The sequence below is a fragment of the Lepeophtheirus salmonis genome, chromosome 1, assembly GCF_016086655.4.
Source record: "Lepeophtheirus salmonis chromosome 1, UVic_Lsal_1.4, whole genome shotgun sequence".
Taxonomy (NCBI): domain Eukaryota; kingdom Metazoa; phylum Arthropoda; class Copepoda; order Siphonostomatoida; family Caligidae; genus Lepeophtheirus; species Lepeophtheirus salmonis.
Window position 1 is genome coordinate 47016501 of NC_052131.2, and position 25844 is coordinate 47042344.

General features: G+C 31.7%; 1 pseudogene; it reads right to left on the minus strand.

The window, feature by feature from the left end:
• Positions 1 to 5040: 5040 nt before the first annotated feature.
• Positions 5041 to 20336, minus strand: LOC139906967 (acidic fibroblast growth factor intracellular-binding protein-like; annotated as a pseudogene).
• Positions 20337 to 25844: the final 5508 nt, after the last annotated feature.

Sequence of the window (25844 nt, forward strand, 5' to 3'; positions counted from 1 at the left end):
AGTGAAAGTAACTGAAGGAAAATCTTTTGAAGATATAAGGAGGCCAAAACAATCATTGCATTTGAGCCTTGATGTTTGTGACCTGGCAATATATCTAGAAATCACAAAAAGAAGGGATTCATCACTTTTTTCTACCTCATAAACCATTTCACCTTCATTCATGAATCCCAATTTTTTTTATTTGAACCGGTCAATATCTTGGGAATGTTGGACTTCAATACTAACTGAATGAATGCCCTGTATTTCTCGCAAATTAGGAACATCAAATTTTGCAACTGAAAGTATTCTTATTTTCTTCTCAGCATCAAGTACATGTCAAACAGAAACATAATAGTTGGCTCCAGAGAGCTGACGGTACCAGCTAAACCTTGATTCAATAAAATCGCTCTGTACTTGCCCAAGAAGAACGTATTTAAAGTCATTCTTTGCTTTGTTAATAGGTATTCCTCAAGGCTCAATGCTGCACTAGTAGACTGTATCACTGCATTGAACGTTTCTATTGTGTGACTCATTTGTGATTCTCTGCTCCCTCCTGCCAAAACTTCACCCAGGTATTAAACTTCCCAAGAGACTCCCAATTTTCATGTCCTGAACAAAGCGGTTCTTTAGAAGTATCTCTATTTCTAATCCCCGCTGAAGGTGTCTTGCAATTGATGAGTTTCCAATAAGTTCTAAGAATGGAGAGAAAGTTTCGGTTATTTTCCATGTAGGGTATGATGAGGAGTAATATTGAAGAGCTGCAATGGTGCTCTCATGGAAAATGATGTCAGCCAGTAAACGTTTTTTTATTAATAGGTGTTGAGGTTAACTTGTGAGCAATTTTGACGGGCTTATGTTTTTCCATCTCATACAAGGGGATGACGAGGAATGATGCCGAATAAGGGTTGGAGGAGAGTTAAGCAGATTGAGCTGTTCATATATAAATATCATTTTTTTCCTAATGAGAGTCAAGATCCGATCATGAATTTTTAATAAGCTTATTAAAATCATTCAAGGCATTGCAAATCGTATCTTGCATTGACTGAGAATTAAGAGATTTCATGTAGGCTAATATATTTTGAAGCTTACAGATAGAAGTAATCTTCTCTTTAACTGTTATGTGTTGAATAATCTTATGATGCACTTTGATATTCTTATGAAAGAGTAAGAAAGTCAGTTCCATTTGAATAGAAAAAGTGAATATTATTTCAAGGAACCTTTGTTGTGAGCCTTCTAAGCAATAAAATTGTATACAATTGTTTGTTTTTCTATAATGGATATTAGCCGGAAGTATTTCACCCGTAACTTTTGGAGATAAATCCTCAAAGTCGCCCAGAGGATCCGTTTTCCAAAAAGTTTCTTCATCTTGGAGAATACTGAGATTTACAGCTGCAAGCCTTGCTGATGAAGTGGCTTTTTTAGTTGTTTTCTCATTTTTGTGATTATACAAGTACTTTGGAAGATTTGGGGAAAGTTTCGGAATAGAAGAAGGTTTCAAATATCGATTCTTGAGATTGATATCCACCGATTTAAAAAAAAAAAATTCCGACTCTTCTGGAGCTTATCTCGACTTTCTGTAACAAAATCATTGTCTTGAAAATGAAGAGAGCAAACTCGTGAATTCTTAGAAGGTGCCTAAACTCCTCCAGCTTGCCTAGGAATCGTTCTAAGCCAGGCACTTTTTAAGCATTCGTCATGAGGGAGAGAGTGTAGAGACACAGTAGGGTCCTTTGGTGCATTTTTATATCCACTGCGACAATTTGGTACACAACAGCAGACTGGCATTATGGAAAAATATCTGAAACCTGATTTTAAATTCATTAGGTACATATATTTTATAACTATGACAAAATAATTGTCTCTTCAATTAATTATTATAATTAATGTAATGTTCGTTCAAAAAAGTAATTATAATTATGGAGTAAGTTTAATCAAATTACATCAATTTTCTTACAAGCTTCCTTTCATTCCAGTCTCGACAATATTGGATTCACAGTTACTAAAATATTCCGTGATATGGAGTGAATAATGAAGGATTCAATCCAAATTATAGAAATGACTCGAGGAACCATACCAAATTTCGTTGTTACGTATAAAAAAATATAACAAACTGAATCATTTGTAAGGAAAAAAAGGAAAAATTAAAACGTGATTCTTCCATCTGTCTAAAATTCCGATACTAGGGGAGGGTGCCTGCATTAAAGAGGTGAACAAATGGAAATATGAACAAAAAACGAAATTAGGCAATCGGTAGAGCGCAAAACTACCGCCAAAAATTAAATTTAGTTATGTAGTTCAAATAGTTCCTAAGTTATGCTCGATTATATATTATTTACGTTGTGTGTTACCTTGAGCTGTGACCATTACCTCTCACAATTTTAATGACCTCTTACTGTGATCATATACAATCTTTATATCTGGTTTGATCCAAATCGATCCGTGACTTTTGCCGTAATCCTAGTGACTAATACAAAAACGGTTCTAGGATGTGATGTACAAGGCAGTTTAGCCCCAGGAAGTTTCTCCATGCGGAAGTTTCGTCCTCATACATACCGGCTGTCCCGAAAGTCTTGACCGGTACCTTCGATGGCTTTTTCGAGGTTTCAGAGACTTTTTACGTAAATGTTGCGTAAATAAAAGTTAAAGACCGTTTTCAGATAACCAAGTTTTGTTTCAACAACATTTCGAAATTCATAATTGTTTTTGACATGGAGGCTCAAAGACATGAAGTAGCTGCTCTGCTTCGTGCAGGAATCAGCCACAAGGAGATCTCTGAGGCCACCAGCATGTCCGCCAGCACCATTGGCAGGATCAAGAGGAGGTTAGACAAGGGGGAAGGCCTTAAAGGCAAGCCTCGAAGTAGGAGACCTGTCTTAAAGGCCACTTTTTATATATTTTAATATAATTGAAATTATCAAACATGAACGTCGCAATTTAATTGTATCAAGGGTATTTCATTTGCTTACTTCCCTCTTATTGATTCTTGCCATTTCTTTAATAATATTTTATAGTAACATTATGTTTTCTACCCCTAATCCCAAGCCTAGGTCAGATTAAAACAACATCAAAATAAATATTAAAAGAAAAAAAACGTACATATGTATAGAGTACTTTAGTTTTTGACTGAAGTACTCCCTAGCTCCTCATATCATTCAATTATTATTCTTTCATTCTTGAAAAAAGACTAACTAAGTAATGAGTAGCTACGTGTGATTGTACCGATAACAAATGGTGAGTAACACAGATGATTTCATGGGGAGATATCTTCTATATTATTAAATCAAAGTGTGTCTGTTAGTTTACACTTAATAACTCGGGTTGTAACTGTTCCTCGTAAATCTGAGTTATTCCAAGAAGATCTTTATCCTGATATTAAAGGAAGATATACCTGTAATTACAGCAGATGAATGGGCATCTGGATGCGACTCAGATCCTATTTTGCTTCCTATGACAGAGACTGGGGTGTCTACCGAAAAAACGGATGAGCCTAAAGTCAGAAAGTCCAATGCTCTTGACAAACCCATTTACTCGTAAGAACTCTGTAGCAACACTACAATCTAACAGAGCATCAACGGCTTCTGCAGAACCTTCGCAAGTAGATATGAGAAAATTAACGATGGGTGTGATGGAAGAAGTTCAATGTCAAATCACTTCAATAACAGCCAAACATAAAGAGAAAATCGATGAACAAGTAGCCGAAATTCGTAAACTTAAAGCAATGATTGTAAAACACGAATCTAGGATCGGTACTCTGGAAACCCGTAATAGAGAATTGGAGAATGCGGGACTACGGAATAATAATGGACATTGTAGTGAATTGTTAGATCCTGACGATATTGTAACGATAGTTTATAATAATGTATGAATTCAATTCTACATAGTTCCTTATGCAATTTGGATGATTACTGATTTTTCAACCATCAGTGCATTAATGAGTTTACCAACCGTGAGTAAGCAAATAAATACCACATCATCAAAATGTACTTTATATACATCAGAAAATGTCCGTTAACAAACAAATACTAACATAGTCATTAGGACAAAGCTATCTTGGAGTTCATTCGTTAAGAGTCTAAGGGAAATCATGAATAATCTCTATAATCTATAAAGGCTGATCTAAGATTGAATTCTTGATCAGTATTTTCTCTCTCTTTGCTGTTCCTCTTTTCAGTGGGTAAAATACTATATAGATCAGTGATCCTAATCCGGAGCATTTTGGACCTGTAAAATAAAAGAAACCAAAAATAACAGGGTAACCTTGACAATATAAATAATATTTTGAAGGAGAGTAGCTTAGTTCTCATGACGTGTCATTAGATTAGCAATAAGTAGTTGTGACAAGGAGGGAGTGGGAGAAAAATAAGCAAGGACAAAGGCAAGAATTACTCCAATATCAATTCTCATATCTACTCTTAGTCCAAAAAGGATTTACATAACTCTGCAACATATCCTTCTGGTTACCTTCTGTCTTTTATGAGCTCACGCAAATGTTGCATCCGGTTTCGTATATATCAATGATATAGGGCAGAGTGAGGATACATTTTACAACAAATATTTTTTTAAACTGTTGTAAGTTTCACCATTTAAAAGATAGTTCATTGCCCAGGCAACAGGACATGGGTAGTTACCTAAGATAAATAATTCCAGAGTATTTTTGATGTAGTACAATAATTAATAATCATTTACTGGTGTTTTCGAAACTAACTAAAAGTAGGATAAACGAGACACCAGGAAGAGACATGATACAGGATAGGAGGAAACATGGTACAGGGTAGGATTATACATGTTACAACAGGAGGAAACATGTAAAAACTATTATATTCAAGTGTTTATTTTACTTTTTATTGCATTTTGTTTCCATAAAGTAAATACTTATAATTACGTACATATAAGATCAACAGATAAAACATTTACTGAAATAGAGCACAGTTAATAATAAAATAAAAAAATTTTTTTTTTTATTATTTACCCTGATTGATGATTAAAGTATAACATGAAATTACACAAAAACAAAAAATAATTAAATATAATTTAAATATTTGTATATATATAAATAATAAAAATTAGATGTAATAAGTATCCTCCATATTGTTTGAATCAGAATAAATGATGTGAACTGAATATTGAAACTAATAATTTATTAAAAACATGTTAATTTATTTTAATAAAATACAAACACTTTTAAGTCGTCATCTTTCTAACCAATATAGTTTATCAATGATAAAATGCTAGGACGTAAGGCAATAGAAATGTCATGTACTTTCTAAAAATAAGTTTCGTTTCATGATCGATGACAAGCTTGCTTATTCTACGTCACAGCTTCAGTATAAGCCCAAAGAAATGTGTTGACTTCTGCTTTAAATAATCACATTGACTTGAGGGACTCCACAATTTTTTCTACCACATGGACAAAAAAATATTTCACTTCTTAATTATTATTTAATCCTGTAGCAATATTTAGGATGCTCCTTGAGAGGGCTTAAAATATGACTCACTTCACCATATGTTTCAGGGGATAGTGAAGAGAGTCCCTGGCAAACATAGTTTCGATGCTCCATACCTCTATTTAAAATGAGTCTTAATTCTCTTAAACGTGATAAAAAATATCTGGCTAGACATTGATCATTTGCATCATCCCCATCCATCCATTTATCAATGAGAACAAGTGATGATACGAAAATAGCTTCGAACGATAAATAATTCAGTCTTTTTTGTTCCTTCAAATTTCAAACTACTTAAAAACCCTAATGCTGCGTATTTTTCAGCTAACCACGTGGTAAATTGAATTAAAGTATAATATTTTGCACATAGCGGTCCGACATCTCTTCTAAAGTCTTGAATATTCTTTTGATATTGTCAAATTGTCTTCGACAGGAATTGAGATGAATTCCAGTCTTATCCGATATCTCATCAAGATCTTTTTTAAACCTTGAAGATAATTTCTTATCCAAAAACTCCCTTGCAAGAGATGAATCCAAAGAATATTATTTTTCAACCCATAATCTAATTGAAAAATCAACTGTTCCGATCTCTTAAGCGTTGTAAGTAAAATATGTTAAAGCATCTAAAAAAGCCTGTAACTATCATTAATATCTTAAACTAAGGAAATCCTAACATCTATTAGGAAAGTCAGAGAAAATCACTTCTTCCCGAAGATGAGAGACACATTCAGAAGGATTTAGTCCATCGATCCAAAGATCAAATACGTACCAATAATAATTTACTACAAAAACGTCTATATCCGCTAGATTATTCGAAGTAATCATATTTATGTTGATGTTTAAAGATGTTTTACTAAAGATCAGGGAAGGACAGTCTTTCTTCACGATCTACATTTAAAACATTTTCTTTAATCTTGTCCATTACTTAATTATCAAACTCCTCTGGTGTAGGTTCATTTCCAACAGCCCAATAATAAATTTCCCAATCATTCAAAGGCAAATTTAATGAGACGGTCGTATAAGTTCAATTATTCTAAGTTTTTTTAAGCAAAACTAACCAAGAGTAAACCATTTTCGAGTATGTCTCTCTTTTATGACTGATACAAAAGACGAGATCTTTTTCATTTATTTCTTCGCCATCTTTCTCTACCTATTGCAGGATCCAAGGTTCCTTTGGAGGCACCTTTGAGGAAGAACAAAGTTGCAGTACATTGGACAGCAACAATCTCGGAACACGGACTTTTCAATTCATAACAATCCACAACTTATCTTGATTGTTAGTCAAAGACACGTATTATTTACTTTGTCTATTTTAATTGACGGTTATTGTTGATGTTTATAAAAAAATGAATTATTTCCTCTAAATAATTTTTAGAAATACACGAGGCTTTAGCACTTTTGGGATGACTCAATACATTTGCATCAAAAAAGGTCATTAATAAGACATTTGGTTTTTTCTGTTTGATTATCCATTTATATTATATTTGCAATTGCATTTATGAAGTTTCTTAGCCCAAAAATTGTCTAACTGCTTCAATCAAGGGTTTAAAAAAATCTTGAATAGGATACGTACGCACGCTGTTGTAGAGTTTAACTGATGCTTCCCTATCCTAATTTTACCTAAGTAAAAAAGTTTTTAGAGATAAACTTACATTCATGGTTTCTTTAAATGATAGACACAGAGTTTTATAACAGGCTTAGTCACAGCAAAATATGGCAGTGATAACTAGGGAGGAAAATCGTAAGGATTTTCGGTGCAAAAAAAAAAAAATGAAGATGGTAACTCCAACCATCTTCAGCTTATCTGCCACGGCATTTCATGAAGATACCTGAGAGCAGCTGTGAGATAAAGCAAATAAACACAGGTCCCACTTCGTATCAAACTAGGACATATTCAATAATTACTCCGTTTTCGATCGTCAATTATACACTGAATCCAACAAGGAATTAAACTTATAATTAGTAATAAAAATATCGCCTGCTTTTTGGGAGTGGGCAAACGCAAGTGTATTTTTCCCCTAAACTGTTGTTATAATTACTTAATTCCTCAGGAGTAAACTTATTTTCAAACTACATGCAATTATATTCAAAACCTGATTGAACATTCGTTTGGTCTCATTAAGAACGGAGAGAAATCTTGAAGACTTGTTGAAGAGTTATAATTGTGAGCCTTTGTTGGACTCAGAGTAGGATTGAGGATCGACATCAGAGGAATTATGACTATGTCCTTGTTTATTTCCTTCTCATCCTTCCCTTTGTAACAGCTGTTTGTAGGGGATCTAACGAAACAGTATGACAACTAAGCTGCTTTCCTTCAAAAACATCTTCAAATTGTCAAGCTTTCCATGTAGATTTTCAGTTTCTTTTTTTTTAACATGCCCAAAATACGCACGATTAGCATCACTAACTATAATTTGTGAACGTTACTCATCGTATTGTTCATGTACACAGACACTCGTGGTTACATTTTATATATGATCTTCTAGCCCATGGAAAACATTTGATAACAACTGTAGAAATTAAAAACCTTATTTAGGTTGTAGCAGCAAAAAAAAGAAAAGAAAAATACTCGAACACTAAAAACATCTGAGGCTTTACAGCCCTAATGATAAGATTAAAGTTCAAATTCGTGATTAATTGCATTTAAAATAAAAAATAGTAGGATTTTCAAGGATACCTAATTAAATATCACTTGGCATTAGCATCTCTGATGCTATATGTCTACCATTGGAATAATATAATATCTTTTCCTATACGATAATCCAGTTTTTGAATTGGTTGATTGTCTAATAAAATATAAATACGTGAAAAGCTCAAAAAATTTAACAAAACATAGACATATACATAAATATCATGGTTGCATCATCGACCAAATGCCATAAAAAAAATGTTTTTACTAAAAATATATATATAATAATCAATAAAATTAACGCCTGAAATAATTCAACAATTATATTCGATGATGTGAATATGATCTAAGGGTGTGTGGAAATGTTGTACTTACCAAAAATTTATCATTGTTTGTCTATAGTCGAATATAAAGTGCTGTACAATGTACCTAGAATCCAAAATGATGTAGAGAGTAGTCTTATAAGTATTTCAAATTATTGTTTTTATCAAAGTATGTTCTACAATAAACCAATATCTAATTAAATATTTTTCTCCTTGTTCTGAACAACTTGACAGGTATTCTTCGTAACTAACTTGCAGCCAGTACGTAATGTGTATTCCTGAAATTTTTTCCCCACGCGGCTGCGATCAGGGAGTACTTGTTGGTTCTAAAATCTTGTATTGGTCTTCGTCTTTGTCATATCCTACATTGCAAAACCAAGGGCGCTCAAAAAAGTTAAAGAGGGAGAGTTCAAAAGGCGTTTCCTCCAAAAATGCGCAAAGATTTCTTTGCACTAATCTTATACTTCATTTGCAGTGTGAGCTAGTCCCCATCATACTGTTATAATATGTCTGAGTTGGGTAAAGATATCTTTAAAAATAATATTCCATTTCAATTATGGTAAGGTTAAAACTAATCCTAGATTATCTTGTACATGTTAAAAAAGTACAATTGAACAACTTTTGAAGATGCAAAAATTTCTTAGAAGATATTCAAATATGCATGTCCACTTAGTTAATGCCTGAATAGCATGGTAACAATACCATTTATGTTTCAATAATACATATATTAAATACGAGTACACAATTAATTTACGAAAATATCCTTTTACTAATTATTAGTATGCCTCTTGAAGCGATTATTGCTTCATATCGTGCAATTTCGATTGGTCAAATGGATTATATCTATTTACGAATACATAGATATGCTTGTATTAATGAAAAATCGATTTTATTTCTGCAATAAACAACCAAAAATTCCTACTTTTATAGAATTGGTGCTGAAAATAGTTCTTTATTAGGCTCAACACATACAAATGTATTTTTTTTCTTGTTTTCATGGTGGATGAACAAAAGGAGTTAATAGAAAATGTTGAGTCATGATGACTTTATAAAGTTACGGAAAATAACACTTTAATTATAAACTCAATCATCAAAACAATTGTTTTTTTATTTAGTCATCATCATCATTACATAGGACGTATAGCAAAGGATTTAAAGGGTTCAACATTTTGATTTTTTTAACAACATGTCTGTTTTTAACTTTGTCTTCTTAACTCGAGGGTTCTTTTTTCTGCTGGAAGGCATCAAGAAAAAACACTATCTACAACGATTTTTAGATGAAAAATAGATGAAAGGAAAAAATGCTAAGCCCCCCCCCCTCCCCATCTGAGCTTAATAAATCTGCTGGATGTTTGTTGGAAAAGTCCTGGCATGCTATAAAAATGAAAATTTAAGAGGTTTAGTTGGCATTTGTTGCATACATCCGGTTTGAACTTTTTGGCACAATAGTGTTAGAAGTTTAGGCCAGATTAATTCATTTTAAGTGGAAAATGGAAGCAAGATTAAAGAAAATTGCCGTTCTAGTCCATAAAAATAACGCCAACACCAACATTATGAACATGCTCTGAGTCAGACCAGACGGTCTGAAGGATCAGGAAAAGGATTTCGCCTTCAGGATCCTGTTTTCCCGGGATTTATCTAGGGTTTTGTATCTATCAGTTTTCTGTTAATAACAGGATCAACAGTGAAGGTTTTTTCGTCTCGAAAAGAAAACGAACCTGTTTGCATGATGTTTAAAATAATTCTGAAAACATTTACAGCCTCGGTGACATATGCTTTTTTGTAATTGGCAAAGTAAATGTCATTTCTAAGACCTTAGCAACTTATCGCCAACAACTTTTATCGTTCTTGACACTATGGACTTGTCAATGTTTTTTTGGGACAGAACAGTCATTTTCATTCTTAGATAGGCTTAAAAAATTAACTTGGTTAGTCAACCACCACAAGGTTTCCATTCAAGGTTATCACCAGCTTCAAGTCGTTTCTTTACTCTCCAAACAATAAAAGCAGAAGGTCTGTTCATGATGTTGGTGTTACTTGCACGGATTAGAAAGGCAACTTGCTTTCTTTGGCTTCCATTTTTCACTAAAGATTATTTTATTTTGCTTAAACAGATGACTTTACTTAAGCTGACTTTGAAAAAGAAAAGCTCTCTTTTTGTAGAAAAATTCAATCATTTTAAAGCTCTTGTAAATTATAAGCTAGTGGGTTTCGTAGTGTGGGAAAGCAAGCCCTTTCCCATAGTAAGGAAATGAATCTTTTTGTTATCATAGGCATCAAAACAAAGAGGATATTGACCCAAACTTCTTCAGAAAAACAATAATAAATAACAATGAAAAGTTGTATGACTATGTTTCCACCAATATATAAGGTCATTTTTTATGAAACTGGCTTTCGTTGGGGTACTTCTGCCCCACATACCCTACTAAAATTTCAATCCTCATATACAAACTTTAATAATTGAAATCATTTTCAATTTATATAAATCATTTCTCAACGAACCTTTATTGAAGACAATATAGAGCTCAGCCTGTTATTACAGTTTTAGGGTCTTAAACTTAGAATATGACAAATTATAAAGGCGTTACAGAGAGTGGCCGTTGTTTAACAGTGAACTTTGGTAGCCAGCAACAGCTATTCATGCGTAGGTAGAACGTTGTTTTTTGTTTTTGCAGCAATTCAGTTTGGCGTCAGTCCAAAAGAAATGTTATCGTTCAACGAATATTTATTCCCCAATCATAGAAAATGTAGAGTGTCCTTGTTACGACAACAATAATAATTTATTCAGCTTTCATTTGTATTGTTTTTGATTAAAATTTGATGATTAGGTTAGGAGAAAATCCATTTAAAAAGTCAATCGTGTTGACTATAGGTTGAGATATCAAGAAGAGGGTTGTACTACAACTGTCTAAATATATTATAAGACCTATTATTTCAATTCAAAGTATTGAAAAGGATATCTGTTTTTTCTTATTCATGAGTGCTCCCTGTAAAGGTAATCAAAATGAGAAATTTAAGTATGTAATTTCAAATTTAATATCAAGCCTTTAAAAATAAATATGCTATCACTAAAATAATAATACTTTAAAATTAACATTTTTTACATGTGTTTATGCATGAATGGATAAAGGTTTCATTATTCTAATATAAATTTTTGGTTCTTATTTAATTTGTTTTTAGTTTGGGTTTATGTATAATTTTTTATTATAAAATTTTATTTTAGGTACATACCAGTTTTTCTAATTTCCTGTAAATTCATGTTGAACAGAGTCCTGGGAAATATTTTTTACAATTAGGGAATGCTGGTCAATATTGGGGTTTATTCATGAATACATCAACTAAACACACTTGTCTGTTTAAATATAAGTATGTATATAATCCGTAAGTATATTTTTGTTTAATGTAGTCATATAAACGAAATCTTGTAGTCGCTTTACATGTAACATTGCAAAGGTTTCATACAAAAGTATAAAAAGGATAAATTTTGACTTTAATTGTGTACTTTTTTTCTCTCTAAAACCAATGAATGAAAAATAATTTAAAGATAAATAAAAAAATCACCTGGTATTAACTATTAAAATACCAAGGTACGATATATTCAATAAATGGGCACGTCATTTTAAAAACTGAGCTAAACTAAACTTAAAAGGGTTTTCTATCATTATAGAACACAAATAACACTTTTCTGAAATATAAAACTTGTTTTATTTCCTATTGGATATAGGAATTTCTGATGTTTTTTCCTCATATAATTTAAAGAAATGAATGTATTTAAAAAAATGATTTACCATTTTTAATTTTTTATTGATACTTATACAATTTAAGGGATGATTCTAATTTTTTTTCTTGTAGTGGCAAATAAAATATAATTTCTAGGGTTCTGGAATAGTCGATGTATATTTATTAATGTGATAAATAATCCAACTCTAAATGAAGTCCCAATGCTTTTAATTTTTGTCCTTGTAACTTGTTTCTATCCCAGGAAAAAACTATTGTACATGATTTACCAGCATTTTTCCTATTTTTAATGCATAGCAATCAGGCTGTATAATTAATAACGGAGTACAAATTGTTTTATTATTGAGTAAGATTCTAATTACTTATTTTTCTTAAATAGTAAGTCAATATTTTGTGTTGGTGTAGTGAAGAAATTGCGTTTATTGTCGTAAATTAGTCAGAATATTTATAACATTAAATAAATTGCAATTTCGCTTTTGAGGTATTATTCAAGCGATTTATGAAAATCAGTTTGTTGCTTCAATTTCTTATATTCACAAAATAATTTATATGAAATTTGCAAAAATATTTGAACACAAAATAAGCCCACAAAAAATAATTTTAGAGAGTTTATATGGATATTATCAGATTTGATGGAATGCAAGGATTTTAGATTAATCAGGTCTGTTCAAATCGGATTATCGGAAACGGATTGATTCCGGAAGAATAAAATATTTAAAGAAATTTAAAGAATTTGGCAGAGTTGCCAATAGCTAATTAACATACCTAAACAACTTATTATTTCCAACTATCAAATAAGATACATTGCAAATAAAGTTTTGCATATTTTTGTATAAAATTAGTATCACATTAAAATCTCTTAATGAAATCTTCTCTTAAGAGAAACAAAAAATGAGAAAATTACTGGGTATTAAAATACCAAAGTTCGAATGATTCAACAAAAAAAGAACGTCACTTGTATGATTTGATTTTCAAAACTGTATAAAAACCAAACATTAAATGTTTACTAAAATTAAGAAATTAAAATATAACTTTTTGATTGGTAAAGCTCGTTTTAATGTCTTTTGGAAAAAGTAAGTTATGTTCCATCTCCATGTACCATTTTCTGTCATAGTAAAAAAGCCATAAATAGATGTTCATTAATACCATTAATGTAACACCAAGCATGGGTAAGAATACGTTTTTCTTCTCATGTATGAAGAAAATTAATGATTATGAGATTCAAGTTTGTAATTTCACTCCCTTGATCATCTTGAAACTAATTTATTTTTAATGAAGGCATAAATCAACAATTAATCTTAAATATTGACGAACACTATTCGCTTTAAAAGAAGAAGAAACAAGGGGTAGATGTATGTATAACTAATTATATGTATTTTAGTTCAATTTAGAAAAGTGATACAAAATTTAGTGGTTTTTTATTTAAATTTTGAGAAATCATTTTATTTATATGTCACTAATTAATTTATATGTGACTCTGAACACGAAAACAAGTTAAAGTTATTTTTCTCAAAATTGAGTGTAGATTATATTTGTATTCTTTGACGAACAATATTCAATTTATATAAATAAACTATTTTTATCAACACTTTGGGTATGTAAATTATGAAAACTCTCAAAAGTCGAGCTTTTGATAGTTTAACCCAAAAGTTAAACTTATAATTCGTATACAAACGTGGTAGTCCAATCTAACGAAAACAAGGGGTTTCTTATTGAGTGAGAGGCTACAGCTAAATCGGAATTTATGTGAAAAGACAATATGATAACAGTTAATTAAGTTATATTCTTCTCATATACCCTTCTTATAGGATGAGTAAAACCTTTATTTTTTTAAAATATATCAGCATCTCAAAACAGTCCAGGAAAGTATACCACACTGTTTGAATCCGGACTATCCAAGCCACAAGGCTATTATTAAAACAACTGATCTTCCCCTCCACTAAAAAAAAATGCCGTGAACACTTAGGAGAGGATGCTGTTAAAAAGACCCTCCTACTTGTCTGGACTGACTGCTCAGATTAAGAAGGTTCCACCTGAATGTGATCCACGCATTGTATATATTCACAGGGAAATGCTTGAAAACCAGGATATGCCACAAGATTAGACAGCCTAATGAATGATGTAGTTAAAGTTATTAACTACATCAAAGTACAGGCGCTTTACTTGCGTCTGTTTGAGTATTTTTGTGAGGAGATGAAAACGGAGCACCTTCTCTTATACACAATATTAAGATGGCTATCTCATAAGAGATCACTCGCCAGAGTATTTGAACTACGAGAGGAGTTGCAATGATTTCTTTCGAGAAAAAACCTGAGCCTGCACCCTAACTCACCAAGATGGTGCACGATCATTTATCTTCACTCTTAAAGGAGTTAAACGCTAATTCTTAGCTTTAAAAGACCCACGAACGGCCAAGGATGGGATACATTACCCATTTGTTAACAAACCAGCTGAATCCAGTATGTCAGTAAAAACAGAAGACTAATCACTGGAGATCGCATATGATGGCAGTATTAAATGAGTGCTCGAGAAAACAGCCGGTATTCTAGATTAAAGTAATAGCAGAATACTCAGATATCGCTAACGCAGTCCTAAAAAACCTGTTTCCGTTTCTAACATTCTTTCGGTGGGAAGTGGAGTTTTTTTTTTTGCAGTCATAGCTATCAAAACAAGGCAAGCGAGTAGCTTGGACATAAGAAACACACTTCGGGTGTCTTTGTCTTCCACATCCCTCAGATGGGACCATCTGAAACAAAGAAATAAGGTAAGGGTTCCTATTGATTTAGTGTTAAGGACAGTTGTTGATGTTGTAACTGCGTTACATAGTGTGAGCAATGTTTTAATAAAGTTACTATTTCATAATATAATAATAGCATTGTAATGTTGGAGCAATCTTCTAATAAAGTTCCATATGAGTACACAGTAGATTCAAGTGTATTATTATTATTTTATCTTGCTCCCCCAATTCGCTGCAAAATTGTAAATTGTTGACCTATTTTCAGCAAGAAAAAGTTTGGGGACCACTTTAACAGTTCACAGTAAGAGCCCATTTTATTTTTGAGAGGTCAAGGTAGGTCAAAACATTCAAAATACATAATCGACCATAGCTTTGGAACATATTGATATATAGAGCTCAAATTGGTGTCTCTATGTAGGTTAAATAAAGATGCTTCATTTAACAAGAAATCCAATTTAGAAAAATGACCATAAGTAGAACTTTGCGCTCAACCGACTGGTCATTCTAGTTATTTTAGGTAAAATAACTATGCTTCATTTATCAAAAATCAAATTAAAAAAATAACGAAAGGTGGAGGCTTGGCCTCTACCGACTGCCCATTCTAGTTATTTTCGGCTAAATAAATATGCTTCATTTAGCAAAAAATCCAATTTAGAAAAATGACCAGAGGTGAAGATTTGCGCTCTACAAAATGCGCATTCTATTCATTTTTGTTGTTATAAGTATATGTAATACTTATAGATGTAAGAAGGTACATGCATGAGTTTAATCTCCATGCATGCTTTGAATATTAGATATTGGATTTTTCTTCTTTTTACATTCGAGAAAATCTGCAATAAACCAATTTATATAAAATATGGATTTCTAATAAAGAAAATAAATTCATTCAAGAACATTTATTAGAGTGTACAATGAAGGGGGAAATGTTATTAGTGGGAAAAGAGGGGGGGGGAGTCTCTCCCCTCTCCAGATATATATATATCTCTGTGCCTAACTGAAGTTTGATTTAATTAAAAGTAAGTCAATATTTGACCAATGTCCCTTTTTAATGACTCATAACCTTACACAAATATACGGAGTGCGTAATTGAAAATTAACCATTTTGAATCTAGAATGTTAACAAATTTAACAGCAGAAAAGAGTAGAACACATTAACTAAATATTATACATATGTTGGCACATGTGTTACCTACACATTTGGTGTCTTTTTTCGGCAGCTCCTGGCCTATACAAATAGGCAGAAAGAAAATTCGAGAGTATTGGCATTTTGGCGAGATGTTGTTTTAGCTCAGAATAGAACGTTGGTCTTGAAAAAGGACAGTGTCACCCTTACTGTAGTTTTCGGTGCACCATCTTATTGAAACTCATCTCAATCATTAATGTCCTTTTGTAAATAGTCTGCTTGCCTGCCTCAATGAAGTTCAATATATCTTTTGGTGTGCATTCTGTAATTGAAGTAATCTGTAAATCGCATTCTATACTTCTTTTTTCTACCCACAAGACTTATGTATATTTCAACTTAATTGTAAGATGAAAATTAATTTATTGGGATCAGTACACATATATAATATACGTTCACAAAACAAAGAGGGGCTTCAATTTTATCAAAGGGATAAAGTAAACACAAAACCATATATCACGCAAAAGTTAAATTAAAGCTTGTCAAAATACTGAATGGTAGATTTTGTTTATAACAAGACTATCGGTCTAAAAACATTTAAGTGGAGTTTCAAAACCGACAAAACACCGGAGGTATCATAGTACGTTTCGGATGCAAAATATGATGAGCCTTTGTAATAGCTCTGTTCATAATCTTCTCATTTTTTCCAGAGTAAAAGGCTAAGAAATCATTTTTCTTCTATTGATAAAAAACAGAATACTCCTTTTAAAAGTTCGCTTATGGTGTTATAGCTATATCGACAGAGCGTCTCACATTCAAAGAGAAAATTATCGATCGGTTTTAGTCAAATACGCCAAGGGAAAAAAACGGAAAAGTGATAGAGTGGAAAGAATCGCAAAATGTTTTGAAGCTCATATAATGCTCATCACCGATGTAATGAATATTAAGATTAATGAAAGGTACCAAACACGATAGCTGTTTGACTGGAAGAATTGATAATCACATAATTCCAATGTTATCAATTATAATAACATCAGACGTAAATTTTTCTTCTGTCCAAAGTTGCCCTATCCAGTAAGGGTTAAGAGATTTCCGTAAAACATAAAAAGATATGACGGAAAGGTCGCCATATTTCAGAGGATTATTAATTATCTTCAACGATATACTTTTTTCTTATTTAATTTCAAAAATGTTATCTCCATCATGAAAATCTGGGTGGAAATTTATTAGTCATAGGGAGTTACTCGTAACAAATGAATCACTTTGGAAATTATATATGTGTTCCAAGCCTAAATCTTTCCGAATGTGTTATGATGGAAAGTTGAGTAACCACAAGTCCACCTAATCTTTCTACTGATTTCTTTTACATTTTTTTTAACTCAATCGGTCTCCCATCCATCACCCTAATAACACGATGTTTTCTGCCATATTAAACGTTGACCATGCTTTTTCAATGAATCCATGATATTGGTTGAGTATTTCAGTTTTTTCAGAGTTTAATTTAGTCCAGAACAAAAAAAACTAACAATCACACGTCAAGTTCTCTTAAATGACTTTATTGTTTATAGTTGACACCCCGAGAAAATCATAGTACAGTCGATTGCCACTTTGGGTTGGAGGAAAGGGCAGAAAATCCAATTATGTCACCAGCCATGTGAATTTTCTGGATTAAAAAGTCGACGTATATAATTAAAAGCAGAGAAGGGAAGTTGAAGGGTCCGATAGTCGCACAACTCATCTGTTAAAATTCACCTCGCTACAACGAAAAAACTTGAACGACCAATACATAAAACCAATAAACTGTAAAATCAAATGTGAGATCCTCCAATTTTTGGACAACCAACTCTAACTCATACACAGTTAAAAAACATCTAAAAATATTTTTTACAAATATTTCCATATTTAATCTTTTCAGATATGAAAAATGTCTTTTTCTAATTAAAAAAAATCTTCCAAAAATAAAAATCTAACATTATATGTCTTCATAGAAAGATCCTTCGGATATAGAAAAAGGTCTATGACCGGTGGGATTTGTTCAGAGATACACTCATATGACTAGAAAATGTAAACATCTGGGGAAAGGTAAGGCTAGATAAAGTAAATGCAATAATTCTCAACTATCAAAGAATACTTCTTCCTGTGGGGTACAATGCCAAGACTGAGTTAAGATATGAATTGGAGAATGATTCCTCCAAAAAGAGCCAAGGAGCACACTAAACCAAGCAGTAGCACATTCTATGAACTAAATGCAGTCCCTTAATCACAATTTTGATATTAGGGAGCCTGGCTAAACTGACCATGGATGACTCATCATTAATATTCCAATAAATATTATTATTAAAACAATTATTGGGGATGGGCCCCCCGTGATTGCGTCCCTGAAATGGTATTACATCCTTAATCATAGACACGAAGTCATTCGCCTATAATTCATTTGTCTTACTGATTTGATTCAATCCCATTGTTAAAACGTGATAATTGAACCTGGAGGTACGAAATTGACACCGTACAGCCTTACTTACCGACTTACTCAATCTCAAATACAATTTTGGTGAGACACAACCAGTACATATTGGCATAGTTATACATACGACTAGTCATTGTTTCTCTTTTTGCAAGGAGGTTGCGTGGCAATTAACCATACAGGTATAGAGTAATTATTTATTTGGCTTGTTTTAAGGAAGTAAAGGTTATTTCTTCCTTTTAAGGAAATAACTTTGGTAATTAGTATTGCGTAAAGAAACACATTTTTCAGTAAGTATTTTTTCCTTCTTGAGATCATTGTTCAACGAAAATTTTCTCCCTAATTTAAATTTCTTTACTAGTCCAAACGATATTATATTACCCCAAAATAATTAATGGATGCAATGATAAAGGCTGAAAATCTATATTGGTTACCTACAGATAAACACTACATTCACCATTGGTATTGATCAAACTGAGGATTTTATTTCTATGATTTCAATTTTTTTAAATATTGAATAAAATCGCTCTTAAAATTATAATAAAATTTAAGTTGTGAGCCTGCATATTTATGATGTACGTTAATTTTTTTTCTTTCTATTTACAAATCCTATTTTTCTGTCCAATACAAAACTTAAAAAATACTCCGTCAAAAAAGTATTATGCAAGTTACCAACGAAATTTTGTTTTATTATTTGACGCACACCTTTATCTAGTATTTTTTATACATTAAATGTATATCTAGTATCTATATCTACATCATTGGACCAGAATTTCACAATCGGTGCCTCTTGATCTGTATCTTTTTTTTTTTTTAATTAATGAGTAAGTGACACGAAAAAATTTCTTCAGTTTTGATGTATTCATCCATGACAATTCCCACGACGCTTTGGTTAGTTAAGCAATCAAAATATATTTGAAATGAATCATGATAATTTCAAATATCAAAGTTTGAGATAAATTTTCCTTATTTTATAGATAAATGAAATAATTTTTGTACCCTTTTGCGTTAGCATGTGTATAATATCTAAACATAAAGATATTTTATTCTTCTTTCCATTTTAACCATTTGAATCTCATTGCATCTTCAACAAAGTTGAACGCATGTAACGTTTTTGCCTCTGTTTGTTTGTTAGTTAATAGTTAGTTTGCTTGTTACTCACCAGGATTAGGGCAAAAGTGGTTGATCGAATTTAATCAAATTTTGTACGAGGATTATATATGGGCACAGTTAAATTTCTGAAAAGTCAAGATCAATGGTCAAGGTAACACAAAACGTAAAAATGCATGACAAAAATTGACTTTAGGTTGAGGTTTTGCCTTCTACCCAATGCCGATTCTAGTTTTGTCTTTATAATACATTTTGAAACTTATTTTTTTAGAAATTAAAATGCAGGGCTCTTTACAACTACTTCTTTTTATTTGGTTTTTTGTATTTTTCAAATGACCTTTTCTTTAGAATTTAAATATCAATTTCTTTCTTAAATGCCCTTAAATGGTTCATTATATTTTCAAAAGAACCTTTTACCTCTCAGTTATATTATATATATTCATTTAAAAAATATCTACCCAAAATCAAATACAGGGCTCGAAACAAATACTTTCTATGCCCTTCCTAAAATCGACACAGATATGAATGTGTTCAAATATATTTAAAAAGCGGATAATCTGTGAATGTGATAATTTGCTACATCGTTTGTCATATTTTTTTTAGGGGGCGAGGAACAGAAGAACTTCGGTAGATGGGTCCAGGACGAAAAGGATTGTTTCTACCTTCCTTATCGCTCTCTTGTGGTCCATCAAGGAGCCGCAATACCTCATTAATACAAAATTTACCATTCCATTTTTCTTGTGAGATGTCCATGTTTCGGTTTCTTTTGTTCATATCAGTATTCTGAACGGTCATTTTGCATGTTCAAATTCGCTCTAGTTAAGTTGTGAATAATTACAAACCTTTCTAAGACTATTGGGCACAAAAAACAACAACAAAGTGATCAACTTGCTTAACGTATAATGGGCCGAAATGACCATTTGGGACATTTGGCCAAAAAAGGATATTTAATATATGGAATTACATATTTTAATTAAATTTAAAATGGTGGTATGATAAATAATTAATATATTACTTAACCATTGGATAGAGAATACCTGTGCAACTTCCTCAATAAAGTCTTGAAAATAAATAATAAATAATTCTTCAATTAATTAATAATTGCTGAAGAAAAGAATTAATTCCTGTTAAAAAGTGATGAGTCATGTACACAGAGAAGTGGTCTTATCCATCGTCCATTGAATCCCTCATTTGTGATCTAAGAAATTATTCTTGGAATTGTGGATCGAAATATTTTCTTGGAACATTTCATTTTTCGTAGTTGAAACTTGGTGCTCCAAAAGCAATTAGCAAGTATGATAATTCTGTGGAATGAAGGCCTAGTTTTTTAAAAGGGAGTTCATTATATCCATTACAGATCTAATCTATAATCCCAGATCGCCTTTATTAGTGAGTTGTGTGTGGAGGAAGATCTCATATTAAATCTCCTCGAAGTAAGACATTTCTACAGGAAATATTAATTACATAGTTAAATGAGATTGTTAGTTTTACATTGATGTATCTGTTTTAATAAATAGATGATTTCAAATTAAACCATTAATGTCTCACCTCTTGTAAAATTGATTTGATCTCCCTTTTCTTATTGATTAAAAGTGTTAAAGATAGTTTTCGTCATTTGATTTCCAAGATGAGTATATGTTTGTGGTTTATTTTTGAAAATTTATTACAACAATATATATCTGCTTGAATATGTATCTTTAACCTGAAGATTTAAAAAAAACGACTTTATTGATTTAGGGAAGTCACATAGAAATATAAGTATATAATTAAACATTCTAGTTTAAAATTAATGCCCTATACCAAAGTCAGACATCCCGAAAAGTTGCTATATATGATGGTAGTTAACAATCAATTTTTAACAAAAACTGAGAAATAGTTAGATAATATTTAATAAAAGTATAAAACATTAATTATTCTGGAGATCTGGAATAGCTTTTTAATTTTTTAAATTTTTGCATTAAACAGCATAAGAATTTTAAGTTTTTATTTGACAAAGCATGGTAGTAGTGTAATATGTCCCCAGCATAGTTCCATGAAGACTAATACGAATATTGGGCTGATGCTGCGATCATAATAGCTCTGATTTCTTCCACTCGGATAGGCTCTACTATTGCGAACTTCTCTGCAATCATGCTTTTACAGCTTGATAAGGCAAACTCCATAGCTTTTGTTTTTGTTGGTGCACTTTGAACTTTTAAGGAAAGACCAAATAAAATTAAAGGTGTTATAAATTTTTCAGTAATTCCAGCAATGACCATTGTGATAACATCTCTAAAAATCTGGAGTGCCGGGCAACTTGCAAACGCATAAATAACAGTGTTGAACATATTGCCACAGTTCACCCGTATGGACAACCCGAGGATATTTGAAATTGGGCAGTAAATCGTTTTCCATCCCTGATTTTAGATATGTAACTTGTGATCCTCTTCTTCCAGGTTTTTGGTAAATTCAAACAATTTAAGTATCCGTCACAGATTTTATCCGTCTTTTCTTCAGAGATGGAGGGAAAGTTCCCTTATGTGCTTGGAATTGAAGTGAGGTGGATGATTGTAGCTCTTTTCAGTTGTAAGAAAACTTTCCACTATTGAAGAAAGAATTATGTTCAAGAATAGTGATTATATTCATAAGTAATACTGTCCATTACAACTTTTTTGAGTCTATGAGATTTTTAACGAAAAACTTTTTATTACTATTCTGACGAACAATGTCAATGGTAGAAGAGGATAAAAAGACTGGTGCCCCTTTCCAAATGATCCCTTGGACAGCTAGCTCCCCAAGAATGAAAAAATTTATCGATTTTGTCATTATTAAAATCAGTTCCTAGTATTAACCAAATGTAGGCAGGATGGGACGAAATAAATACACGCCACTCAGACTATGAGTTTCTTGAAAGGTCAATTATAATCTTTCAATAAATTTTCTGAATAATTCTAGAGGGCAAATACAACCCTTCTCATAAATGACTTTTGGGTCTTTTTATGGAATCTATGAGCTTCGATGAAAAAGCTAATTGAGCCAACAATTTTCTCGGTCATTGACTTTTTCGGGTAACCATGGAATAGACGTTGCCTAATGAAGAGTCGCAGAAACAATTTGGTAATTAAAGAGGTCAATTCTTTTTTGTAGATTAAATTTCTTCCATTTGTTAATCGAAGAATTTATTTAAAAAAAAAAAAAATAGATCAGTCTAGTTTGTATAGGAGGTGCCTTTACTTTACCATTTAATTCCTAAAATATTGACACTCTTTGTTATAGAGCAATCTGCTAATTCTAAGTCCTTCTAATGGATCCCATTTACCCAGGGAGAGAATAAATGTCTTCTCGTTCTTAATCTTCAAACCAGACCTCTTTTCATATTTCTTGAAGGTGTTCATTAAAAGTTCAATCCTCCTTTTTAATTGTTTTTCCTACTATTAAAACCTCCAATATCAAAGTGATATCGTCAGCATACATATCAATAATATGTTTTGATTTTCCAAACTCAACTCCAAAACCCCCAAACTTATTTCTTACGTTATCTCCAAGATCTTTAATCCCTGCAACGAAAAGTAGTGGAGCTGAATGATAACCCGAGCGACAACTTTTCTTTAAAACTATTGTATCACTTTTCAATCACCTAATACAATAGTCGACGTACCATTGCTCTCAAAACATCTCCATATAAAATGGTATCAAAGGCCTAGCAGAAGTCAATTGCAATTATTGCACCAAATCTCCTAATGTTTTATACACTTTCAATATTTCTTGATATGTCTCAAATCCTCCTCCTCTTCAAGAATCCTTTCTGCTCCAGACCAAGCTTATAATTTAAAATTGGCTTCATTTTGGCTGTCAGAATACCAGAACAGATTATATAGCTTTCATTAAGAACAGTATTTGGTCTCCAGTTATTGAGATCCATAGGCGAACCTTTCTTGGGAATCAAGGCTATCCTTCCTTTAGTCAACGACTTCGGAAGATGTCCATATATTTTCATAGACTTCCCTGTCCCAACCATATAAGGAAAAAAACCATCATTGCACCGACTGTAAATTTTGCCATTAACACCATGAGGCCCCGAAGCTTTCTCATCTTTAAAGTTCTTTTTTACTAAAGAAGTTATAACTTTTTAGTAAAAATCGAGTGCTGACCTAATTTTAAGTAGGAAAATTAGCTTTCTCACCACCAACAGTCTTTTGAAATTGCAGCTGTTAAAGATTCAGTATATCCCGAGAGTCTGTAATAATATTACCTTCATTGATAATTTTCTTGATGACAGATGTAGATAAACGTTCTTTAGGAAGAAGGTTTTTTTATCTTTTACAGACGTAATTTTCGAAAAATTCCAATTCAGCAATTTCTGAGAATCGAAATAAGTTTATCTGAAGTAATAGTACGCACAAATAATGAACCTTTTCAAAACATTTTCTCAATATCTTTTTGAAATGGCATTTCTCTCTTTTTTTCTATACGAAGAAGCTCTGAGGTAGTAGATTTAACTGTATGAAACAGAAGATGAACAATTTTTTTTGAATTAAATGAAGGGTTAAATTGATTAATAAAACCTGTTTGAAGTTTTATATAAATTTTTTGTCTTCTTATACCCATTTGGGGGAATGAAAGCGTCTTTTAGGGAAAGAAAATTAGAAAAAAAAATTAATCAGCTCATGATCTAAATCAAGACGAAGCCGGTAAAATGCTTTTTTGGTTTATGATAAAATAAATGAAGAGGCAAGGGCCAAATCGATTCGGGAAGTCTTCTAGCCAATTCTCCAGAACACAATGTCTTCTGAACTCAAAATTATAATTATGTCATTCAAACATAGCTCTATTATGAGTTTAGATAAAGTTTTTTGATTATGTCACCGACGATTCATATTATATAAGTCAACATTTAGATCTCCAATGATTAATAGCGGATAAAATTCATTCTTACGAACATTTATAATAGATTGAAAGAAGGTGGGACACTTCACATTAGGTCCATAATTACATAATAACCACCACTTTTTGTTGGAATAAACATTTTATGTCAATCACCAGTCCTTGGGAATTCTTTAACACATTTAGGTTCTTCGATTGATTTCCAAATTAGAGAAAGTATTCCACTAGCCATACCAAGTAATAATAATTATGAGGAATACATGTACGGCATTTCAATGTACAAGATGCTGAGGTAGAAGCCTTAACATCTTGAAAGCATATTATTTCATGTTTATCACGAACTAAACTTTTTATTAAGACGTGACGGGAAATACGGCTTTTACTCCCCTTGTGTTTAATGAAATAATTTTACCAATTCCACACTGATTTCCTGACACCTAGAGATCCGTTGAATAAAAAAAAATCTTCAATTTTGGTATGCGTTTTAAACAACATTAATATGATAAATGATTAAAATTGGTGAAATTAATTCCTATGAATTAATTAGGCACTTGATCTCTTTCCGGAGATAAGCCTGAGCTTGGAGAAGGTATTTTGGAGACATACTATGACCTTGTCCGTGCTAACAGAATAAGATGATCAGAGTTTACTGGAGGTTCGGAAGGTTTAAGTAGAATTTTAAACTTATATTATGGATTAAGAACCTAAGTTTAGATTACTTAACATGTTAAGCATGAATAAGTCCAACTTTTACCAATTTTAATAAAATAAATCTGTATTATTGAAACTACTCAAACTGAAAACACGGCACATAATGAAGTTAGATGGATATTTTTTTCAATTCAAACTGATATTATAATTTATTGTGACAGCGAGTTCACCTTTAATTTCCTTACATTTATTTAATACATTAAATTTAGAGTTGACTTCTATGAATCTTTTTCAATTGGAATAACTCATGATTACGTTGATCAATGATCACTCGATGTAGACCAATCAAATAAAATATAGGAATAAACTTATAATTTCTTTTTCAATTCTATAATCTTTATTTTTATTTAAAAACTCTATCATGGATTACTCAACATCAGTGTTGAGTAATCCATGACTATATTTATTAAAGGTATTGATGAAACCCAATGATAAATCAGTTCATGAATTTTAAATTTATTATTTTTCACTGGGAAATGAGTCCCCTCACAATTCCAAATTATTATTGAATAATCATTCCAGATTGGGGAAGAATTGGACCCAAACTGGTAAAATTAATTAATTTTGGTATTTTTTCTATTTCTTTTTGGAGGAAATGTTGTTACATATGTACAAATAAATACATAGAAAAAAAAAAGATATTCATATTTTCAAACAGCATATAGGAATGCAAGTATTTTTAAGTATTCATAAGAATGTAGAAGTTACTATTTCTAATGTGCGTAATCC